This window comes from Pelophylax lessonae (assembly GCF_965119305.1).
Source record: "Pelophylax lessonae genome assembly, chromosome: 2".
NCBI classification, from domain to species: domain Eukaryota; kingdom Metazoa; phylum Chordata; class Amphibia; order Anura; family Ranidae; genus Pelophylax; species Pelophylax lessonae.
This window is the reverse complement of record NC_138769.1, coordinates 660,293,908-660,308,135: the sequence shown is the minus strand read 5'-3', so window position 1 is coordinate 660,308,135 and position 14,228 is coordinate 660,293,908. Positions and strand designations below refer to the sequence as shown.

General features: G+C 39.7%; 1 protein-coding gene across 2 annotated transcripts in view; it reads left to right on the top strand.

The window, feature by feature from the left end:
- Positions 1-346: 346 nt before the first annotated feature.
- ASIC1 (acid sensing ion channel subunit 1) overlaps positions 347-14,228 on the top strand; it is a gene marked incomplete at its 5' end in the record, with an annotated part of 428,906 nt that continues 415,024 nt past the window's right edge. Inside the window, one exon of one of the 2 annotated variants that reach the window (XM_082248466.1) lies at positions 347-468. Of the gene's footprint in view, positions 469-488; positions 998-14,228 lie in introns of those variants that run through there. The other variant, XM_082248465.1, reaches the window with a different exon arrangement.

The window sequence follows — 14,228 nt, the reverse complement described above, 5'->3', positions numbered from 1 at the left end:
CACATTTTAGCTCTACTGATGGGATACTGTCATGTTTCAACTCTCTCTGATAGAAGACTGTTTCTGATGGGACACTGCAATGTTAAGAATCTACAGATGGGAAATTGTTGCTGTTAGACTCTACTGATGGGACGCTGTCACATTTGGTCTATTTCTGAAGGAAAGCTGTCACATTTAAATGACATTATCAAACACTATCAAAGTATTTCTGTGGCAGTGTCAATGTAAGGACTAAGCAGTTCTTTATGTGACACTACAAATCATATCGGCAATGCCATAAAAGACTTTATTGAGTATGAATCAATATGCGGTGGAGGTGCAAAGGTTTTTTTTCCTGTGATGGCACGAATAACTTAAGCAGGCATCTCAGCAGCATCTTCTCCCCACCAACAGCAGCCTTGGAGGCGATGTGCAGCTTCCCTGTAGCAGCAGCAGCAGACACCGGGGGTGCTTTGCACAAGACTGATGGTGTGTTGGGAGTGAATGACAGCAGTGCCTTGTGTAAGAATGTGAATGAGTGAAGTGTTGCTGGGCAGGTCTCTGTGTATAAGGGCATGGATGGATGACGGAGCTGGTGCTGTGCAGGTCTCTGGATAAAGGGGGGAATGGATGACGAAACCGATGCTGTGTCTGGATCTCTGAAGGCATCAGCCTCCCTGCGGGCAGACAAGGGTTAATTCCTCCTGTATCGGTCCTGGCTGATTCTAGTAGCGCCTTCCCATGCTATGGGGAAGCAGCTGCTTTTTTTTTTTTGGGGTGGGGGGGAAGGGATCTGGTCACACAGACACTGGAGGAGATAGACACACACACGCTGCCATAGCTGAGCATCTGTGATAGAAGCAGCCTGATCCCAGCTCTAGGACATCCCTGGCTGCTGTGACTCTGCGGTAAGGTGTGGGGGTCCTGTCTCTGCGGTGCAGGGGGGGAGTGCTGCTGCTATATGCCATCGCAGGCTCCTCTTCAGTGCAGAGTGTGAGCAGACTGGCCCTGCCTGCAGGTGAGTGCTGTAGGTGCATGCATGATCCCCATTGATCACCCCCCCCCCTTTTCCCCCTTCACATGGCAGGCTTTGCATCATGCCACATTCATAGTGCTTGTCCTTGTGCATGCTCCATGTGTGCATGGGTATATGGTCTGTACCCTCTGCATATCACACATCAGCCATAGGTAACATGCTGTCTGCTCTGTGGTCCCATCAAACGTACATCGCACATTTCACATCGCACAAGGCAGCTCCAACTGATTGCACATCTATAGTTTTTTTTGTAATCAGCTTTGTGCATTAAGTCAGATGAGTATACAATGGTGCTCCTTGTATATGTGACTGCTACAGCAAGAAATACACTGCAGAGATGTCAGGGATTAATTGTCGGGGTATATTTGGGGGGAGATCTAGAATACAAGAGTTTGGAGGCAAATGGGAGAATTTATTGTAGGTGTGTCTGAGACTCTGAGCAGCATAATAGTGGCATCAGAATTAATTTTAGAGAAAAAAAAAGTCTCATTAGCCTCTTTGGCATTTGCTTCCTTGGCATTCAGTTACACCTCTTATGTGCTGGCTGTCATGTCTGATGGTCCAGTTGGTGGCCAGGGGACATGTCTTCATCACATGCCTGCTACAGTAACTCATCTCAGTGTATATGCAGGGATTCCGATCATTGGACATGTGACATTTATTACACTCTGTATCATTCCTCCCTAACATTCCTCTTTTTTTCTTAAAGGGTTTGTATTGTGCCTTTTAAAGGTTTTTATTGGCTTTTATATTGGTTGTGTATTGTGTTTATAAATGTTTTGTATCATGTTGATAGAGGTTGTGTATCATGTTTTTATAGATGTGTTTTGTGTTTATACAGGTTTTGTATTGATTGTGTAGTGTGTTTATAAAGGTTGTGTATCATGTTTTTTTTATAGATGTTGTGTTTTGTGTTTATACAGGTTTTGTATTGTGTTTTGTATTGATCGTGTAGTGTGTTTCTAAAGGTTTTGTATCATGTTTATTTATACATGTTTTGTATTGTGTTTATATTGGTTGTGTAGTCTGTTTATAAAGATTTTATACCATGTTGATAAAGGTTGCGTATTGTGTTTTATAAATGATGTGAATTGTGTTTTATACAAGTTTTGTATTGTGTTTTGTATTGATCGTGTAGTGTGTTTATAAAGGTTTTGTATCATGTTGATAAAGGTTGTGTATCATGTTTTTTTATACATGTTTTGTATTGTGTTTTATACAGGTTTTGTATTGTGTTTATATTGGTTGTGTAGTCTGTTTATAAAGATTTTATACCATGTTGATAAAGGTTGCGTATTGTGTTTTATAAATGATGTGAATTGTGTTTTATGCAGGTTTTGTATTGTGTTTTCTAAACTTAGCTGTGTGTGTAAACACAACATCTATGCATTAAGTATAGATAGGACAGATTTCTTATACAGGTATATTTTTGAAGTCAGCGTCCTGATAGGAATGCCTATCTAATATTATTTTGTGTGTCTTGGTATTTGTATAGAGAACTGTGGTATCTCAATGTATGCAGACATCCACTATCATGAGTTAAATACTTAATATAATGCACGTAACAGCTTTTAAGATTAAAAAAAGATAGGTGAAATTTAAAGTCAAGTTCAATGATTTTTTTTTTCTTGAGATCTAAAATAAATAGAGAAAGAGCCATTTAAATGTATCACTTATGTAGCTGTCTGTTGACTTAATAGGGATAAATGTGTAGATTTTCCCATTTAAGCTTACAGTCACATAGACTTTTCTCCCTTTCATAGCTCTTAATTTGCAGTGTTAAAAAAAAAACCCTTTGGCTGCCAATTTGAGTCTCAGATTCACCTGTGGCTTTATATGGTGTAAATATTGGGGATCATTTACCAAAGCAGTTATTTTCATCCTGGTTTGTGTTCATTACAACAATCCAGTCAGCTTTAAGTGAAAATTATTTTCATTTTTTTTTTTGTACTTCTTACAATTTGATTGGGTATTTGAATTGAGCACAGGCTAAATCGACCCCTTCAGTAAGCTAGCTCTATTGTGTCAACACGGCTGGAAGTCCATAGCTACTTAAATGCTATAATGTGTTGGCTGTCATTAACAAATAGGAAAAAGACACATGCAATTCATTGGCCACAGCTAAAATTGAGCAATTGTTACCTTTTGCAAAAATCATACAAATACAGTAATTTATTTATTTATTGCACATAAGTAACCACTTACATTGCGATCCAGAGACGTAGAAGAATGCAGATGAACTTTTCTATTGACTGATTTGCATTTTACTGTTCCAGGGCAAACACTGAAATGTTACTGTATCAAATTTATCAGCATGTCTGCCCAACACAGGGATCGATGAAAGTGTGCATCTAGTAGAAACATTTGTTCTAAAGTCTTGTACTATTTATATAAAGAATATATAAAACACAGCTCAGAACTATAGCATTTAATTATAAAATTATTTACATTTTTCAAGTGGTTACGTATAGTTTATTTAACATTTTGAAACACCTGTCTAGGTAAAACCTCCTGCTAGTGATAAATAGGTGGCAACTCAGCTCTGCTTTTTGTCCTACCATCTGTTCTTCATCCTACCATAAATTGGCACTTAGAATTCATTTTACCAAAATTGCTATAAAGTTTGACTTGTATTGGAACCGTAACAACCATTTAAAGTGACAATTTCACCAACTTTAAAATTTGCAGGTAAAAGTATAGAAAAATTAAAGTGTTCAAATGCTTACTTGCAGTGTTTTTTCCCTAACAAAAATATTTATTCTATTATGCAACATGCCTTTGAACATGCTCGAAAATTTGACCACTCCAGGATAAATCAATTCCCTAGCACAGCCCCCTCCCTCCATGCATGTCATAGACCTCTCCTCTTCTAGGAGTGTCTAATTACTGTCTGTGCTGGCTGAGCTGGCCTTCCCTTCATGTCCCTACAAAACTTATTTTGTAGCAGCCAAAAAAGGAGCAAAGGAAAATACTATAGAGCAGTTTTTCTCAACCACGGTTGTTAGGGGTTCCTTGAGCATTTTCTGCGCCTCAAATAATTAGGCATTGACACCAGTAATCTTTTTAGCTATTGGTATCTAAAGCAAGCATTCTTCCCACTGTAAGGACGCAAGGAGAATTCTTTCCATTTACCACCAGTGTAAGAAGTATTCTTTCCACTGTCCACCGATTGCAAGGAGACTTCATTCTGCTTACAACCAATGTAAGGAGTATTCTTCCCACTCACAACCAATGTAAGGAGTATTCTTCCCACTCACAACCAATGTAAGGAGTATTCTTCCCACTCACAACCAATGTAAGGAGTATTCTTCCCACTCACAACCAATGTAAGGAGTATTCTTCCCACTTACAACCAATGTAAGGAGTATTCTTCCCACTTACAACCAATGTAAGGAGTATTCTTACCACTTACAACCAATGTAAGGAGTATTCTTCCCACTTACAACCAATGTAAGGAGTATTCTTCCCACTTACAACCAATGTAAGGAGTATTCTTCCCACTTACAACCAATGTATGTTAGAGAATTCTTCACACTGACCACCATGCTAATGTACTGCGAGTTGTAGAAATTGTATTTAGTAGTAGGGGTTTCCTGAGAGCTTAAATTTTTTTCAAGGGTTCCTCTGTGGTAAAAAGGTTGAAAAAGGCTACCTTAGAGTCTCATTTGAGTGATGGCTCTAAGTCCACTAGGGCTGCTGACTTCACATCCAAGATGGCGGTGCCCAGCGACAGTCTCAGGGTTTTTCGATGTCTACCAAGGAATCCTTTTACAAGCAAATAACATAATTAAAATATGTTAAATGCAGATATAGTCTTGTGGAAACATGTTTGCTTGAAATAAATGGTCTGGGGACAGGGTCTCTTTAAGGATGTTTCTTTCTAACTTAGACAAAGCAGGCAATACCTGATTACTGATGATTGTTGGCATATATAATTGTGCTATAAAATGATATTTAAAACAATGTTAGAAAACAACCTTATAGCCCAACTCTTTGTGGTGCCTCTGTAGGGAAGCAATAGCAGTAATGAAATGAACATTTAAATAGTGTTAGTTCCCTATATCAAACATATTCACATACTTAAGTTTAGGGCATTTTTGGGCCAGGGATAAAATAAGTCTATTGAGGTAGTTCACACTTTTCAGTTTTGCTAATCTTTATTTGGAGCAGTTAGACATCTCTAAAGGAAAGTCTAGGCCTCTAGGAATGAATGGTAATGCAAACAAATCATATATCATGGCCATTTTTATACATGTGAGCAATGGAGGGGGAAAAGGGCAGATGGGCAGAAGAAACAACAAAATGTATGGAAGGGCTTGTTTAAACCAGAGGCATGTGTTAATGCATACACAGTTACGTGTTTTAACTTAAATACAGGTTAACTCTGTAGAAATGCAGTAACAGTATTAATAATGTAGATAGGAGTTTACAATAGAGTTGGGTGCATAGCAATGCACCTAGTGTGAAGAAGCCTAAAAATGTATTGGTTTTAGAAGTATAAATTCCTCCTATTGGAAAATGCTCGGTTTATGGAATTTTCTTCTTACAATTATTGGAGCATTGGAGCATCTATACACAGTGGCATTCCAAAGACACAGCTGTACTGCATTTCCTACATAGCAAAAAACAATTAGCTAATGTTGTAAGTAATGCACAGATTGCTTAAAAAAATAGTTTGACGACTAAACTCCAAGAATGATCTTTTTTTTTTTTAACTTATGTTGGTCCCACTTGGTTCTATCTAATCCTTCATATCTCAAATCCAGAAAGCCACTGGAGATGTAGCCTGTACTACTAACAGTCAGTGCTGGTATATACTGGGTCATAATCAAGCAACTTTCTATTTGCATACTGAACACACTGGGTCCCTGTCTTAGCACCTCCGCTATTCCAGGTATGTCTTGTAATATTTTCAGTGAACACAAGGCATTCTCTGATTGAATGAGGTAGAGACTGTGACATCATTCGCCCCTCCTTTCCATATCAACCAATCAGAGAATTTCTTGTATTCATCAAAAAGATACAAGACAATCTCTGAATGGTAGAGGTGCTGAGCAAATGACCTTCTGAGTTCATGGCAAGTCGCTCAAGATGTACCTGGAAGAGACCAGTGCTGAGTGTATGTAGCATAGGCTACTACAGTGAATGTTTGCTTCCCTATCAGATAGAACCAAGCTGCACCAATGGAAGTTTGAACATAAATTCCTGGAGTTAATCTTTAAGCATAAACAAACAAGAAGGATGAACATTAATAGTGACATAGTTAGTCAAATTGAAACAAGACACAAATCCATCCAGTTCAACCAATAAAAGGGGAAAAAATATCACACAATCCCATATACACAATCCTATACCCACAGTTGATTCAGAGGAAGGCGAAAAACCCCAGCAAAGCATGAGTCAATTTGCTCCAGCAGGGGAAAAAATTCCTTCCTGATCCCCCCAGAGGCAATCGGATATTCCTTGGATCAACTTTACCTATAAATATTAGTACCCAGTTATATTATGTACATTTAGCAAAGAATCCAGGCCTTTTTAAAGCAATCTAGTGAGCTGGCCAGAACCATCTCTGGAGGGAGTCTATTCCACATTTTCACAGCTCCTACTCTGAAGAAACCTTTCTGTTTTTGAAGATGAAATCTGTTTTCCTCTAGACATAAAGAGTGCCCCCTTTTCCTCTGTGATTACCTTAAAATAAATAACTAAACACCAAATTCACTATATGGACCATATCATGGGTGTCAATCAGGCTAATAGAGTGCCATCATGAGTGTCAATGGGAGGAATAGTGTCCTATTGTTGGTGTCAGGAAATATGCCCCACTGTTGCTGACAGTGGGGGGAATAATCCCCCAAGGGCTGGATAAAAGCAAAGAAAGGGCCACATCCAGCCCCAGGGCCACAGTTTGGGGACCACTGCCGTAAACTGTCATTTTCCTCCTAGTTTTTCTAATTGACAAGTCACTGACTTAGAGCGAGCATTTGCATGCCTCTGCATATATGTTGAAAACAATAAATTTGAATAAATAAATAAAGTTCATAAAGGTGAGTCCCAAGTGAAGGTAAAGCATCCAAATTTATAGGGTGATAGTAGATTGTATATAGATCCCAACACCAGCAGGATGACAATGAATGTGCTCACCACAGGGTATGGACCCAAGTTACCATATAGTAAATGGGTCATACAGACTGGATATTATTCATAGATATCCCCAAATGTGACTGGATCACCGGATGTTCCAATGGGTGGCAATGAAGTCTTAAATGAAGATGCCAGGAACTCCCATTTAGATGTACCAGTAATTTGCAGTTTTCAGAGCGGTCACATGACTTCAGTTCCAAGAGCAGCATGTAGTTGTGGTTACTGAAAGCTTCCCCCTCCCTCGAAGTGATGTCACTGGCTTTCAGTAACCACAACTACTTGCTGCTCTTGGACTCAGCAGGAAGAGGAACTGAAGTCATGTGACCACACAAATTACAGGTACATCTAAATGGGAGTGCCTGGCATCTTCATTTAAGACTTCATGACCACCCATTGGAACATCCGGTGATCCAGCCAAATTTGGGGATATCTATGAATAATATCCAGGCGGTATGACCCATTTACTATATGGTAACTTGGGTCCATACCCTCCGGTGAGCACATTCATTGTTATTCTGCTGGTGTGGGGATCTATCTACAATCTACTATCACCCTATAAATTTGGATGCTTTACCTTCACTTGGGACTCACCTTTATGAACTTTATTTATTTATTCAATTTTATTGTTTTCAACATATATGCACATATATTGTATCATGTTTCTAGCGCTGCACTTATTTTTACTTTGCATTTAGCCAACGTATGTCAGTTAGCGCAGTTTGGATGCACATTGTTTTCATTTGCATGTCTGGTCAGTTTAGGATAAGGATGAAAGCCTATAGTGTCCACCTTCACAAATAATTCTGTTAAGGCAACTCCTACATCTATCCGTGAAGCAAACAAAACTGTGCAAGGTGTGGAGCGCCACAAAAAGAAAAATCAGTGGGCTGATCAAGCAAATGGAAAAATATTTTATTGCTGTAAAAAGTTCCAGTAAGTTTTAAAAGCCTAAAAACACCCCCTCCTTCAGGGTTTGTGAAAATAAATTTATAGTATGCTGATTGAAAAAAGTCATTCAATTGCCCTGCTGATTTATTTTTTTTAATCATGCTCCATTTTTTTACTCTATTTTATATCTGCACCCAAAGTTCCCATGAGTTCAACACTGGTACCTGGTTTGGTGGCAGACTTTCTAATGCCAGATCTATACCTTGAACATACAAACAATTAATCCATCCTAGGATCTAGGGCCACCCTTTCACCAAACTGTTCATATATATCTGGTCTGACAGATTCTCTTTAAAGAGTAATTCCACTTTTTTTGAGAAAAAATATTTCCCTCTGGGTGATCTATGTACATTGGGACACGTTACCAAAACTTTGTTGCAGATTCTTACCTTTTGTTATGCTGAAAAAATACCTATTTGTCTTTCTGTGAATCCGTATAGGAGTGATTTTATAATGAACAATCAGCTGCTGCATCTGCAGGGCTCCAAAAAGGAAAATTGCAGGGTCAGCATCCCTTTAGACGTAATTTCCCTTTGGGAGTATCTCACCAAAAATAACGATTTTGTTGCAGGGGATGATCAAAATCTAATTTGTATCTTAGTTTAGACTTCTGGGAAAATCAATAAGCCAATCACTCAAGCAGGAAATTACATTTCTGGGGGGCATTCTGTACACCATCTGTGTACAGAAAGCATCTAGGTAGCCATATTGCATTGCGTTTTATAGAAAGGTTGCAGCGCTGCAGATTGAAAAGGTAATTTTTAGTAACATTCAATTATAATATGACTTGTGTTACCATTCTATATGCTATATTATTATATTTTTTATCCCCACAAAAGTGAAGTTACCCTTTAGAAAGAGATATTATTGGTTTCATGGCCTTTCAAAAGTGTCCACTGCACCACAGCCTTCACCTGAAATAACACAGGGATCACTAGATCTATTGGTAGCTGTAATGTTCTATCAACACCTGATGGAATTTAGATGCTGGTCTCTCTTTATCTGTCAGACATTTATTCTGTCTTGTTCAACCAGTCTGGAGGCCATAAACGTCCCTTGGGGGCTTCCTCTCCGAGAAGACCAGTCGTCCCAAGGGCTGATCTACCGTCCTGCTTTACAGTCGCTGGTTTTAATGGCTTAGCTATTGAGAGCCAGGTACTGAGGGATAGAGGTGTGTCTGGATTAGTGATCCCTACTATGGTGAAGACAAGGAAGTCGTCTTCCAGCAAGATATACAATCATACGTGGAAAGTGTACATTTCTTGGTGTGAGTTGATTGGCACTCATCCTCGATCCTTTTCTGTGGCTCCGATCTTAACCTTTCTTTAACAGGGTATTGATCAGAAGTTGGCCTTGAGTACCATCAAGGGCCATATGTCTGCCCTGGCAATCTTCTTCTTACAGCGACCCCTAGCCACAAACTCTTTAGTTTGTACCTTCTTTCGGGGGGTTCAAAACGTGGCTTCAACTGTGCGGTCTCTTTTGCCACCATGGGATTTAAATTTAGCACTTTCAGTTCTCCAGGAACCTCAATTTGAGATGATTTGGCAGCTTACCTTGTCTACGTTATCCCAGAAGGTGACATTCTAGGTGGCTATTACCTTGGCCCGCAGGGTATCGGAATTGGCAGCATTATCCTGTCGTAGCCCCTATTTAGTGGTCCATAGGGATAAACTGGTTCTTTGTCCCTGTCCATCATTCCTGCTCTTTACTCTGACTTCCATTTGAATGAGGACATTGTGTTGCCTTCCTTGTGTCCCAAGCCAGCTCATCCCAGGGAATTTTCTTTGCATACCTTGGATGTGGTTTGTGCGATTCGGATGTATCTGGCAGCTACTGAGTCCTTTCGGAGGTCAGACACGCTTTTTGTAGTTACGGATGAACCGAGGAAAGGGCTGGCCGCTTCTATGCTTCTACCATCTCTAGATGGATCAGGCAGACAGTGACTCAGGCCTATTCCATTAAAGGTCAGGTTCCACCTTTCCCTGTCATGGTGCATTCTACTTGGATGCTGAGTACTTTTTGGGCCTTCTGTCATCAGACACAAATAACGCAAATTTGCAAGGCTTGGTCGTCGGTGCATACCTTCACAAAATTCTATAAGGTAGATACTTTGGCATCTGTGGATGCTTCTTTTGGCTGCAAAGCTTTGCAGGCTGCTGTTTAAGAGAAGCTGTTCCTACTTGAGGGGTGCTTTTTCTTTAAACTTTTATTTTTCAGACGGGGCTCCTGTGACCCGGTTAAGGGCTCTTATGTTTAGCCTTAGGTTATTTTCCCCATCCCTCATTTTCCTTTTGGCACTGCTTTTGGACTTCCCACTAGTTATGGTTTATGGAGCGCTTTGTCCTTTGATGAACAAAAGAGAAAATGGGATTTTTGTACTTACCGTAAAATCCATTTCTCTGAGTTCATCAATGGACACAACGCTCCATAAATCATAACTAGTGGGTTATATTGCCTCCTCCGGGAGTAGGACTGGGCAGAGCAAAAAACACCTGGTTACGCCCATGGGCCATCCTCAGCTTGGTTTATACCCCCCTCTCTGCTCTAGGTAATCAGTTTAGTAGCAAGCAGCATTAGAATATCAGAACTCCATAGAGGGGTGGGTGCTGTGTCCATCAATGAACTCAGAGAAATGGATTTTATGGTAAGTACAAAAATCCCATTTCCTCTTTTGTTCATCAAAGGACAAAGCGCTCAATAAATCATAACTAGTGGAAAGTCCAAAAGCAGTAGCACTGCTTGCTACTAAACTGATTACCTAGAGCAGAGGGGGGGGGGGGGTTATAAACCAAGCTGAGGATGGCCCATGGGCGTAACCAGGTGTTTTTTGCTCTGCCCAGTCCTACTCACGGAGGAGGCAATATAACCCACTAGTTATGATTTATGGAGTGCTGTGTCCATTCATGAGCTCAGAGAAATGGATTTTACAGTAAGTACAGACATCCCATTTTTTGAGTGCCCATAGCCATAGCTCCCAATTGTCCCTGATTTCGAGGGACTGTCCCTCATTCGGAACACAGTCCCTCTTTCCCCCTCATTTGTCCCTCATTTTGGCCTGATCTATATAGTTGTATATAAAATGTATTACCGTATTTATTTTTCAAAAAAGTTTTCTCAGTGCTTAACCTTTTATCAATTTTATAAATTGTTGCATTTTTAAATTTCAAAAGCCAATATAAAGAAATAGTAGTAGTAAAAAAGCACTTGTGGGTTTAACCAATAATTTTTTTGTACAATTCTCCTTTAAAGGGTAACTCCTCTTTCGTGGGGGAAAAAATAGCAAATAAAGTAAAAATAATATAGCTTATACAATTGCGACACAAATCATATTGTATTTGAATGTTATTAAAAATGACTTTCCTTTTTAATCTGCAGCCGCTGTAATTTTCTGAAAATGCAATGCAATATGGCTACCTGGAGGTGTTCTGTACACAGAATGTGTACAGAACGTCCCCCAGGAACATAATTTCCTGCTTGTGTGATTGGCTCACCAATTTTCCCAGAAGTCTGCACTAAGATACAAGTCAGATTTCTGGCATCCCCTGCAACAAAAATGTCATTTTTTGTGAGATACTCCCAATAGGAACACGTCAAAAGGGATGCAGGCCCAACAGATTTTCTCATTAGTGCTCTGCAGCTGCTACAGCTGACTGATAATTATGAAACCACTCCCATTAGATTCACTGAGCACAGGGGCACAGAGAAACAAACAGGGATTTCAGAATAAAAAAGGTAGGAATCTGCAACAAAGTTTGTTGTAATCCTTGCAATGTGTAGAGATCACCCAGAGCGGAATGATTTTTTTCTCAACAAAAGTGGAGTTATGCTTTAAGGGGGAGGTGGCTGGGGATGTGTCCTATGCCTATATACTTATGCTAATAGGTTTCCCTCAGAACGTTGGGAGAAATGCCCATAGCCTGGCCACAAATTTACTTTAAATGTGGTTATTTTACAAATACAGTGTTAAGTGGAACTTTAATAAGAAAATTAAGTCCTGCTAGATCACTTCAGGTTGGCCCTTATGTAAAACATTAAAATTAAGTGCCAATGCTGTTTAAACCCGGTAATACACGGTCTCACCCTGCTCTGCACATGCTCAGTTGCTTTCCATTTTAAGGCATTTTTAGGCACTGCTGAGTTTGTAGAGGCCGACCTGCTGACAGCTTTAAAGCGGAATTAAACCCTCCTATACTTTACAGCTGCTTCTGTTTGATCTGCAACTGTCATAACGCTGCACATGTGATCAGTTGTGACTATATACTAATAGCTAATAGCTATATACTTTCCTGGCTGAACTAAATATAAATGGGTACTAATATTTATAGGTAAAGTTGATCCAGGGAATATCCGATTGCCTCTCGGGGGATCAGGAAGGAATTTTTCCCCTGCTGTAGCAAATTGGATCATACTTTGCTGGGGTTTTTTGCCTTCCTCTGGATCAACTACGGGTATATGATTGTGTATATGGGATTATATGGTTGGGTTTTCAATACTGTTGTTTTTTTTTTGTTTTTTTTTAATTGGTTGAGCCAGATGGACTTGTGTCTTTTTTCAACCTGACTAACTATATAATTATGTAACTATGTAACTAATATGACTAATACCAAATTGAGGGTTTGACAGTTTGGTTGAGGACACAAGCAAATGTGACAGCAATCCAGGAATTTAACGTTTTTTTTAAACCAATAAATTGATGAGTTTAGTTCTGCTTTATGATTTACTGCTGTTCAGGGGCTCTGGGCTTCAGCAAAATGGCAGTCAAACAAAATTGAAGGAAACTCAGCATACAAAGAGGGAGGGAGACCCTGAAGCGTGGTACAATCAGCCCTTAGTGCTATATGATCAAACTGGCAGCCTCCAGCAAGAAGAAACAGGAGCAATGCTGAAGGCAATATATAGCACACACTCATTTTGGTAGCATAAATATTAATGTGGAATGTATGTTCCTTGCTAAAGAACATTATTTTTTATGAAGTTATTATGGGTAAAGTTCTGCTTTAGCATTCCCAGCAGAATAAGTGTTTAAGCATAGAATAGTGCCTGCTCCTCTAAGAGTGAAAAATCTGTCATTGTTGGTCACGTTGAATATGTGGAGACAGAGTTTGATTTTTGTTTAGTTTTTGCCTCTCAACGATTGAGTTTTAGAGTCGGTTCACACTAAGGCGACACGACTCCTTACTACTTCGGGGGCGACTTGTGCAGTCCCGTGCACCACGACTTCGGAGCGACTTGCATGGACTTCACATAATGGAAGTCTATGCAAGTCGCTCCGAGGTCGCCCCAAAGTAGTACAGGATCCTTTTTCTAAGTCGGAGCGACTTGTGTCGCTCCTATTAGAACGGGTCCTGTAGCGGTCAATGGACCGCGAGGGAGCGTGACTTGTCAGGCTGACAAGTCGCCTGACAAGTCGCGCTAGTGTGGACCGGCTCTTAGCTTCAAATACAAAGAAAGATTGAGGAGCTGCATTTGTATTGAATTTAGTAAATTCTCTGTAGGCACTGAACCTTACCCCAAACTATTACCAAAATATATATTTCTCACAGAAGGGACAAATACAAGTGCAATATGAGTATTTGGGTTCTGACTTTTAGTATGTGGAATCCATTTTCGCAGAGATCTACCATCTATTACAGTTAAAAGTCTCTTTTTTCTCACTTTTCTAAGCACAAATAAGATTAGAATTGATCTTACCAGTTTCCATGCTACATATCACACGTTTGGGCAATGCATGATGGGGCTTGCAGTTCCACATTAAGCAATGCATACATTTAGGCTTATTTAAAAAATAAAAGAATGCGTTGTGTCCATAGCTACCAATCACGATCCATCTAATTCTGTTCCTCTGCCGGTAAATTGAGCTCTGATTTGAGACTTGGATTACTTCTGTTGCAGTTAGTGCTTTTCTCGTGCCACTGTCTAGTACACAAGGCCAGTGGAGTCAAAATATAAAGACATACAGCTAGTTTTGTACCATAAAAGGATATGCATGGAAACACAAGGTTAAGCAGGTCTCCTAGTGGAAATACTGAGTGGGTTGGCTGGAAATTTGTAGAAGATTCTCAGTTCTAAGGCTAGTGGCATCATTACCTACCTATGAAATGCTTGCCTAATATGTATTGTG